General features: G+C 36.0%; 1 pseudogene; it reads right to left on the bottom strand.

Annotated features, from left to right (window-relative positions):
- Window positions 1-1,044: 1,044 nt before the first annotated feature.
- On the bottom strand, window positions 1,045-2,067 carry LOC109381673 (translationally-controlled tumor protein-like; annotated as a pseudogene).
- Window positions 2,068-10,912: the final 8,845 nt, after the last annotated feature.

Here is a 10,912-nt window from a genome sequence, read left to right as displayed (position 1 = left end):
CAGCTCCAGGTTGAGCTGTTGTTCACCATTTTAGCTGTAGAGGGCAGTGTCACTGGCCCTCACGTGGGATCCGAACCGGGGCCCTGCTGCTCAGAGCCAGCGTCCCAAGCCAGCTCTTAACCAACGCGCCACTCAGCCGGCCCAAACTTTTGGTTCTTATTCTAAGCAGATCTTGTACATTCAGATTCCACATATGTGACTGTAGCAGACTTTAGATTTTTATTTTTCTGGGTGACTTTGCTTTTCTTCCAAGTTTCTGAGCAGCCAATAAGCTAATTCATAGCTTTCCAGTACTATGGACAGAATTTCATATTTTTAAATAAATGAGGCAGATGAAAACTCTAGACTTTATGCAACAGGTTTATTTGTACTCCTTTGCTTCTCACAGTACTGAAGCTGTATCTCCTGTTCGGTGGGGACATATCTGATATATAATAATTAATAACCACTCTCTCTTTATTGTGAATTGTTATTTTTATCATTATTAAATCATCCTCTTTACCACATTTAATTCCTTTTTCCCCCAGCTGTGTTAGTCTCTTTTTATTCTTTTGGTAATCTCTTTCAGAGTTAACTACTTCTGTTTGTAGGTGATGAAATGTCTAAGGAATCCACTTCAAGTATTGGCTCTGCTGTGAGCATGGTTTTTCCCTTCACTTCAACTCAGAATTAAGACTTTTGATCTTTCTTTTTTATATATTTCAGTCCCAGAAGTAGTTTTCACTGTAGCAGTTATCTGAAGACAGTCTTATGCTTAATAACAGTGGCCTACAACTAGGCTTAGCTTCTCCAGGAACACTATTCAAGATGGATTTAAATATGTGTTAAACTAAGAGGCATTTTCTCAAATGAGTTTAAATGCATTTATTTTTAGACAATTCACATGACATTTTTTTCTTAAAAGCAATGTCTCCAGTCCAATTCAATCAAGGTCAAAATAAATGAAGAGCTCAAAATAACATCTGTCCTAGTCCTGGTATGTGGATGAAAAGCAGCAGCCAGTTAGGATGATGACAGGTGATAGGATCCAAATTGCCAAATGTGTTAACATTTTTTGGTTTCTAAACCAGCCTTAGAGAAAATCATATATGGGGCCACGCCATCCTCATGGTAGTCTAGCACAGAAACCATGACATCTGGATTCATGTTTTCATTAATAAAGAGCCGACAGGGGCCAGCCAAGTGGCTCAGTTGGTTAGAGCACGAGCTCTGAGCAACAGGGTTGCCGGTTAGATTCCCACATGGACCAGTGAGCTGTGACCGAGCTGAGCTGCCGCTGAGCTGCCGCTGAGTTGGTGAGAACATGTGCTCTTAACAACAAGGTTGCCTGTGACTCCAGCATGGGATGGTGAGCTATATGCCCCCCAACCCCCCACTTCCCATGACTGGACTTGGAGCTGAGCTTGCACCTCCTAAGATTGAAGGACAACAACTTGACTGAGATCTGATCGGTCCTGGAAAAACACAATGTTCCCCTTCCCCAATTCCCCAACACTATTCCATTCCCCAATAAAATCTTTTTTTTTTTTTTTTTTTTGAGCCATCCTGCCACCTGTTGGCAGCTCAGCCGCAACTCAGCTCAGGCCGAGAATAGAACTGCTGTTGCTCAGAGCTCTTAACCAACTGAGCCACTCAGCTGGCCCTCCCAATAAAATCTTAAAAAAGAAAAGAAAAAAGAAATTGGTAGATTTTAAAATCAGCAAGGATGTGCTTGATTTGTTCTGCAGTCCCTGTCATAAAAGGTTTTACGCTTTCTGGTCTCTGTTCTTCAAGTTTCCCCTTGATTGACTTCATGTAATCTTTGATGTACTTCTTGTAGGTTTCTTTTGTGAAGCTGGTTTCCTGCAAATGATGTTTCATGACAATATCAACACCAGTGACTACTGTGCTTTCAGTACTGAGCCCTCAGGGCCTTCAGCAGATGCATTTCCACCAATGAGTGAGTCATCGATGCTACCCTCTGTCCTACTGACCAACCTTCCCCTCCACCTCCAGGCACAGTCCGTCTGTGATCTCCCTGATCTTGTAGATGTTGGAGAACATCTCCTCTTGTCTGATGAGGTTGGGGTAGATGGTCAGGATGGTAGCTGGAAGGAGAGATTAGAGGTGCTGGCTTAGTAGTAGTTCGGAGCTCCAAATGAGCCCCATGAATGAGCCCCTGCAGCCTGAGAGGCACTGGGGCTGGGTGGGGGCGGCTGGGGGCAGTGCTGAGGAAGCACATTTAATTCTTTTTTAATTTAAACTCGGTTTTACTTGAATTAATATTTCACTATCAGCTTTGTTTTTGTTTGTACTTGCAATTTAAACTGTCCATTCCTTTATTTTTACCTTTTTTTGGTTTTATTTTACTTCAGGCTTGTCTCTCAGATAACACATAGTTGGTTTTTACTTTTAAACTAGTGTTTGCCTTTCATTATGGGACTTTAAGCCTTTTGTGTATGTATAATTGCTATATGCAGTATTCTGCAATGTTTTGTTAAGCTTTATATAGTTTGTGCATCTTTGCTCTTTCTTTTAAAAAGTCTTTTGCTATGTGAATTTTCATTAATTTGCTTTTATCTTCTCTAGGAATTTGGAAGGAATCCTGTAACTGTTTTAATTAGTTTTATGAGTTTTGTGAGTTTTATTTTTTGTGAACAGAAGTTTTAGTCTATATTTCTCCAATTATTAAAGTATAAAACAAAAGGGTATATTTTGATCTTTGTTTTTTTTTCCCCTAGTCTTTGTGAGATTATCCTGGGTATAGATCCAGAGACCATTAAATGACTGATTTGACATTCTACATTTCATTTTTCAGTACATATGGTGGTAGAGTGTATTACTGTTTACCAATATTTGCATTCCCTCCTCTGAGGAGAATTATACAGTCTTGGCCTGTTGATTGATTTCAGGTGGATGATGTAACTTACTTTGGCTAATAAAATTTTGAGCAGAAGCATCGTGTGTCACTTCCAGGCAGAAGCTTAGGACCAGCATATTCTCTGCCATTCTCCCTTTTCGCTCTGTCACTTTGGCATGTTCTGGATGGTTTTCTGTTCCCTCAGCTTGGGTGCTGCTTGACTGAGGGTGACTATTTTTTTTTTTTNTCTGAAGTGTACCTGGCGTATAAGACGACCCCCCACTTGGAGGCATATTTTTCAGGGCCAAAAAATCGTCTTATACGCCGGCAAATACGGTATTAATCATTAGGATGATACTGTTAAGCCCTAATGCCCAAACGCCTTCAGTTAGCTGCCTGAAAATAGTACACATTTATTTTTAGAAGTCCACAGTTCAAATTTCTGTGATACCTGGCCAAAATTGCCCCCTAACTTTATCAAGTTTTCAGTAATACTCAAGACATGTACTAACTGCTTTGAGAGATTTTTGTCCAGAAGTCTTTGCTTCAATCCCTTTGTAAGATACTTCTAGAAGGGGTTGGCTATGTAACAACCTATAAGTCATTAACTAGAGCTATATTACATTTAAAACAATCATTCCCAGTAAGATACACTTTTCTTTTCTATGTGACTATGATGGTTATAAAAATAAGTGAAGAAACTACAGAAATTTATTGACATTGGGAGATAGTAAGCAAATTGTAAGGTTTTCTTTAAGCAATCGATCCAACAACAAATAAACAACCAAACAAACAAAACTAGAATATAAAGGTTAGAGACAGCAGAACTATGAGGTGAAATTGAAGCTAGATGAGCAGATACAGATTCTGTGCAAGCCTTACTTCCTGTCAATCTTTCTCTTATTTATGCCCCCACCCCCAGCAGCCTCTAAATCTATGCACAATTTCATCACTGCTGTAACATTTCATTACAATTTTTCGTTTATGCATTACATGTGATCTACCAGCTTTCATAAAAAGATATTTAGGATTATTATTTTTATATCCATAAATGCTACAAATATCTGTGGACCCTGTTTCACTAGACGCCCTCTGGGTGGCCATCATCCTGGGAGATAGCCACAGATATTTAGAACCCAGGTGGCTCATCTCTAATATACCACTGACTTAACATGTATGTGCTGTTTCTATTGTAATATCATCAGCTTGTAAAAGGAGTCTATCTACTTGAGGGCCCCAAGAGTGATGAAAATATGTTTCAACTTCTTTTTGTGCTATTTAGTTAAACCTTTCTGTATATGTAGCTCATCTCATTTTTGTGGTTGCAAGAATATAAACATTTGGTATACTCTCCCTCTTAATTTTGACTTTTCATTACAAGATTTTGATGGCTTGTAATCCAACAGAATGGACACTTTAGGTTAATATTGTACATTCAGTAGTCTAAGATTTACTTTTATTTTTATAAACTTTGCTATGTTTATTTTATACTAGGGTTATTGCTAGCTACCTCAAATGGATTGGATAGCATTCCAGCTTTTCTTCGGGCCTAGAAGAGTTTATATAGCATGGAAAACACTTAGTTCTTGACAGTTTGACTGCACTTTCCAGTAATATCCATTGGCCCTAGAACTATTTTTGGAGGTAATCTTTAGCAATATTTCATTGGTTTATTCATGTTTGTAAGGAAATACTCCCTGAGTCTGTTTTGGCAATTTAAGCTTTCCAAGAGAAAAATTTACTCCACTAGGATTCAAGAATATTCAGACATATCTCGTCTTTCATTCCTAATTTTTTTTTGTTCTTTCTTTTATATTAGATTTTTCAGATTTTATACTTAATTTATTTTATTATTTGTTTTCCCCTCCCCTTTCAACCATTTTTTTAATTTGTCAGTTCTGTTTTTCTATTTTGCACTTACTGAGTTGTGCATTATTTTAATTATTTTCTTTCTATGCACAGGTTATCATTTAATCTCTACAACAACTCTGCAGAGTATATTAATCCTCCATTTTGCATTTAAGAAATCAGGCTTAAATTGTACAACCTCTGATGGCAACATTGAGATTTGAACCAGGTCTGTCTAACTTTAGAGTTTAAGTTGTTCCCATGACAAATTATTTGGTTAACAAATAATAGAGTTAATAGATATTAGTTAAAACACAAAACCTAAACATATATTTTGTTTATGTGTATATGTACTACATGGATTCTATAACATTATTCTACAATAATAATAACCTACAGGGATCAGAACTGTGTTTCGAGCTTGCCTTGGTCAGGACCTAGCATTGGAGGTGGCCAATGATTCAGTGACTGTTTAGTAATTTAAGAGAGCCTGCAGGATCAGAGGGGCCAGGAAACGCTTTAGAAATGATGATGATAGTTATGATAGGTTTGAAATATTTATTATTGGTAGTCTATGAATACTCTCCTTTAGAATTATAGGCAACTATAATCCCTAGAGCACAAGAACTCTTCCAGTCCTCCTTCCTCACCCTAGATTTTGTTATATTTTTATTTAATATTTAGGTTATTATTTTTGAAAAATTTATTTTTATGAATATTATTTCTTAATACCTTATATTTTAATAGCAATATATTTTAAACATTTATTTTTAATTTACATTTTTACTTACTATGGTTATAAATGTTCTGTAGTTGAAATATATACATCATTTTTTGTATTTGAAAATATTATTTTTGTATATATGTATCTACACGTCATTTTATATTTGAAAATATAAATACACATCACTGAAAACAACATATTTTCTTGTCCCTATGCTAATCAATTCTGGACTAAATCATACTTTCCTGGTTTTCAATACCCTGTACTTGGACCAGGCCAATCAAACTTAGCTACTTGGTCCAGGAAATCATTGCTCTTGGAGGTTAAGATTGTAAACCAAGCAAAATAGCTTACTTATCAATAACTTGCTTCAAGGTCCTAGTTTCACTGTGTTCATCTATCCAACTCTATTATATCATAAATTTACCCAGTCCCCACCAGTTCCCTGCCTTCCAAGACTCAGTTTAAAATCACCTAGCCCAGGCCCTAAAACCCTGTACATATCTTGTCTTGATTTTCCACTTCTGAGACATTACTCAGACTCTAACAAGGTTATGTCCTTTCTTACTGCAGTGATTCTAATAATTTTCATTGATAAATAGTTTTAAATGATCAACAGGTTCTTCTGGTATTCTTTTTTGGGAACTCAAAACTTAATGTTACAAAATTCTGTCAGCAACATCACTGTCGGTGTTTGTTGTATTTGAACGTTTATAATTTTTTCTTTGTGACTTCATCAGGTAAAGGTTATTATTTTCTCCTGAGGAAGTTTCATTTGTCCTGGTTAAATGACAAATGAAAATTGCCTTGGGTTGTGAAAGTGTCTCTAGAAAGTGGGTTTTGTTTTTAATTGAGTTTCAATAGATTAGAACCCATTTTCCTTCCATTTTATTGAAGTATAACATAATGCAAATATTTATTGAAGTATACAATGTAGTATCTGTATAGGAAAGGACAATATCATAAGTATACAGTTTAACACGTTTTCATAAAGTGAACCCCTTTCTGTAACTCGCACTGAGATCAAGAAATGATATGACCAGTGAGTGCCTCAGAAGCCAGCCTCGGGCCCCCTATCAGTCAATACCACCCTTAAGCTACACAGGAATAATCACATAGCTTCTCTCTCTCTCTCTCTCTCTCTCTCTCTCTCTCTCTCTCTCTCTCTCACTTTCTCTCTCTCTCTGTCTCACTTTTAGGGTTAGAGTGACAATTAGGGTTAGGGTTAAAATTAAAGTTAGTGTTTATGGTTACTTTTAAGGGTTAATTTAAGGGTTAGGTTTAGGGTTAGATTTAGGGTTAGGATTAGGGTTAAGGTTTGGGTTGCTGTTAGTTTTATACCAGCCTGTCTTTTAACACTGTCAATTAGATCTGTTTGTATTTAAACTTTATATAGTTTTCTAAACCGCTTCTTTCATTCAACATTATAATTGTGAGGTTCATCTATATTTGTGTGTGATGTTCTTGCTCCTTCTCATTGCTATATAGTGTTTCACTGTGAGAAGATACCACAATTTATTTACCTTGACTCAGTTTAATATTATTGTAGCTTTTGGTTCTTTTTTTTNTGTTTCAAAAATTAAAATTTCAATCTGTTTGGTTTACTATTGTCAGAATTTTCATAGGAAATAAGACTTAAACTCCTTGCAGTATGAGGAAGTCCATTAAAATTAATTGAAAGGTAATGTTTTCTTTAATGAGCTCTATTTATAGTTCTTCTCCCATCATAATTGTTACTTATTAAATTAACTCTATTTTACTTGTCACTTTTAGATATGAAAAAATGGATCTCACTTCCTGTTCCTTTTAAAGCAAAACATCTAGATCTGCTTATTGTAGCATGAGATCCACTCTAAGGTGAGTGAATTCCTTCACCCAAAAGCCAAGATTTCTACTTCTATAATTACGAGAGAGATCTTGTTAAACATCATTTTCATCTATAATTGCAGGAACATTGAGCATCCATCATTCAAGCGTTCACAACCACCTGAAGAAGCTGGGATACGTAAGCAAGCTCAATATTTGGATTCCACATGAACTCAAAGAAATTCATTTGACAGCGCGTAAAAACATCTGCAATATGCTCATTAAATGTGAGGAAAATGATCCTTTTTTGAAGCGATTGATAACTAGTGATGAGAAGTAGATTGTTTACAACAATGTGGTGTGCAAACGGTCTTGGTCCCGATGTGATTATTCGCCTCAAATGACATCGAAAGCAGACATTCATCAGAGGAAGGTTATGCTCAATGTGGTGGGATTTTAAAGGTGTTGTGTTTTTCGAGCTCCTACCAAGGCACCAACAATCAATTTGAATGTGTACTGTCAGCAATTGGACAGTTTGAATGAATCCATCATTTAGAAACATCCAGAGCTTGTTAATTGTAAAGGAGTTGTGTTCCATCGTGACAACGCAAAACCACACACAAGTTTGATCACCCTTCAAAAATTATTGGAGCTTGGATTGGATGTGTTGCCACACCCACCATACTCGCCTGACCTTGCGCCATCAGACTTCCACTTGTTTCGTTCTTTTCAAAACTCCTTGCAAGGTATAACGTTCAATTCAGATGAGACTAAATCAGCACTTTGTTCAGCTTTTTGCAAATAAAGACAGGTCCTTCTATGAATGAGGAATTATGAAGCTCACTGAAAGATGACAAAAGGTTATCAAACAAAACGGGCAATATATCATTGAATGATCTTTGTTCTTTATATAAATAAATGACCTTTGAAAAACATAGACAAAATACGTTATGACTTTTCTGACAACCCAATAGTTTATTCTTCTAATCTCTGTTGTATTTTTGAAAATGTAATTATTTAACTAAGTTAATTTTGTGCACTGGCATCAAATAATATATAGTTTGATGTTAAAATGGTGACCAGAGACAACTATTTAAGGTACATGATATGAATTTAAATAGAATTTCAAATATAAACTTTATATTATAATCTTTTATAAGTAGGTGTCATATTTTTGTGAAGTCTTTTCTACTATTCTAGATATTTAATTTCTCCTTTCTAATCCTGTACCTTGTATAGCTAATATGGCACATATTATACTATTAATATATTTAATTATTGTCTGGGTTCACTACTGGATTGTAAGCTTTTTCAATACAGGGGCTGGGCTTCATTCATCATCAGCGGCATTAGGCTGGGGAATGAGTGAGTAAGACACAGGCTCAGAAGCCAACCTGGCTGGTTCAAGACCAGGTTCAACCATTACTATCTCTGTCACCTTAATCTTCACTACTTCAGTTTTCTCACAGTAAAAATAACAATAACAGCTTCTATTTTAGTGTAGGGTTAAATGAATTAATACACATGATTAGGATCAATTCAAGTTTTATGGGCTTAAAATTTAAACAATTTTGTGGCAGTACTTAAGAAAAAAATTAATATGAAAATAAGTATATTTAAAATGAGTAACAGATTGTAGAAGTTAAAGACTATTAAAAACATCATAGAATCCAGAAAAATAAGAAAATTAATGGCTTAACCCATTCTATAATATATTTTTTCTTACGTTTTTTGGCTATAGTTTCTTTGATCACATTTTCATATAAAATGATTTTATATTACCTATTGAGATAATAGAAAGATTATTTTTTTCTCTAGCATAGTTGTTTGAAATTTGTTTTTTTATTATTGGTCATTTAGAAATGTTTATTTCTGCTTCATAACTCATTGGTGGTGCAATATTTTGGGCTGTCAGAAAAGTCATGACACATTTTTGCAATGAAAAACAGAAAAACTACGTCATGACTTTCCCGACAACCTAATACATTTTTAGGACTATTGTCAAATTTGGAACAACCTTTATCAAGATACAATTTCTGGTCTGCAACTTCATGTAACAATGTCTGATGGGTGTGCACAATGGGAAGTAGCAATAGACTAGCAATAGATTAGCTATACAAGGAAGTGATTGCAAAGCACATACATATTCTTCTGAACCCAAACTAAATATATGCTTAATTTAATTTCCTCTTTGCTAGATCGCTAAAATTCTCATGATGTCATTCACACATAATTGTTTGCAAAATGAAAAAAAATATTTCATCAAGTGAACACATTAGTAGAACTTCTCCTAAGGCCTTGAAATGGGCCAGTGAAAGTGAGGGATCCTGAATTTAGATTTCCTTAGCTTCATGGTAAATCCACTTGCCTATATAATAAGAGCTCTGGAACAAGAAGTGAATATTCCAGCAGAGATAGCACAGGACATGAGCAGAGGCACACCAAAGATCTAAAGTACTAGAGAGACGTTAACCTTTTTTTTTTTTTTATCCTGTTTAAGAGTTAATTCCTCTCAGTATGGAGGAAGTGAAGACTGATACCAGCCTTCCTTAAGTGGCACCAAGCCCATATGACTAAACTTCTGTATCATTGTCTCTGCCTAGCACCCTATTTTCTCGTCAAGACTGAAGACCTGTCTTAAGTCCCCATTCATTTGCCTGGAGTGATAATATTTGTTACAGTTAGATATTGCTGCCTAACAAAGCATCCCCAAATTCAGTGATTAAAACAACAATTTAATCATGCACGATTCTGTGGATTGGAAGTTAGATCGCTGTTCATTGGGTATGGCTCATCTCGTCTCCATGTGGCATTAGCTGGGGTCACTCATGTATTTGCATTCAGCCGGGAGCTCATCTAGGGCTGCAATGTCCAAGATGGCTTTACTGNAGATTATTGTGCTAAGTAAAATCAGTCAGACAGAAAAAGTGGAGAATCATAAGACTTCACTCACATGTGGGATATAAAACTGAAAGCAACAAACGAACAAGGCAAACAAGCATAAACTCATAGACACAGACAAAAGTATGGTGGGTACCAGAGAGTAAGTGGGGGAGGGAGGTGGTAAAAGAGGGTAAAGGGGATCAAATATATGGTGATGGAAGGAGAGCTGACTCTGGGTGGTGAACATATAATGCAATATATAGATGATGTATTATAGAATTGTATAATTTAAACCTATATAATTTTACTAACGAATGTCACCCCAATAAATTTAATAAAAATTAAAAAATAAATGAAAACAAAAAACCCCAAATAAATAAAATACGGAATTAGTTGTTTACAAAGTTTTTAGAAGGGAGGAGGAGCAGATTCTGGGCTGGGCATCCAAGAATGTCTTCAGAACAATAAAGAACTGACCTACAGGTGAGCTCCCATCCTTTAGGCCACATAAAGGCTGTGTCAAAGTTAAGACTGCCACCGACACCTTACTGCCACTGTGCTGTTGCCTCTGGACACCAGGAAACCAAAGAATGGATCCTCGTAGCTACTCATAACTTCTACCTTTAGGGATACAGCTCAAGATGCTGGTGTGTCCACCAAATTGCCTTTCAGTACCAAGGAATCTGAGATCTAGTCATTACCAAGGTGATGTTTGCTAGCAGAGACTGTCCAGAATTGACTGGATGATGACTTTCTGCTGATTTCTGCCCTTCAAACCTTGTTTGTGGCTATAGCTTGCATACAGAGCCTTA

This window comes from Hipposideros armiger, unplaced genomic scaffold (assembly GCF_001890085.2).
Source record: "Hipposideros armiger isolate ML-2016 unplaced genomic scaffold, ASM189008v1 scaffold_51, whole genome shotgun sequence".
NCBI classification, from domain to species: Eukaryota; Metazoa; Chordata; class Mammalia; order Chiroptera; family Hipposideridae; genus Hipposideros; species Hipposideros armiger.
The sequence above is the reverse complement of the archived record's forward strand: the minus strand, read 5'-3'. Positions and strand labels throughout refer to the sequence as shown.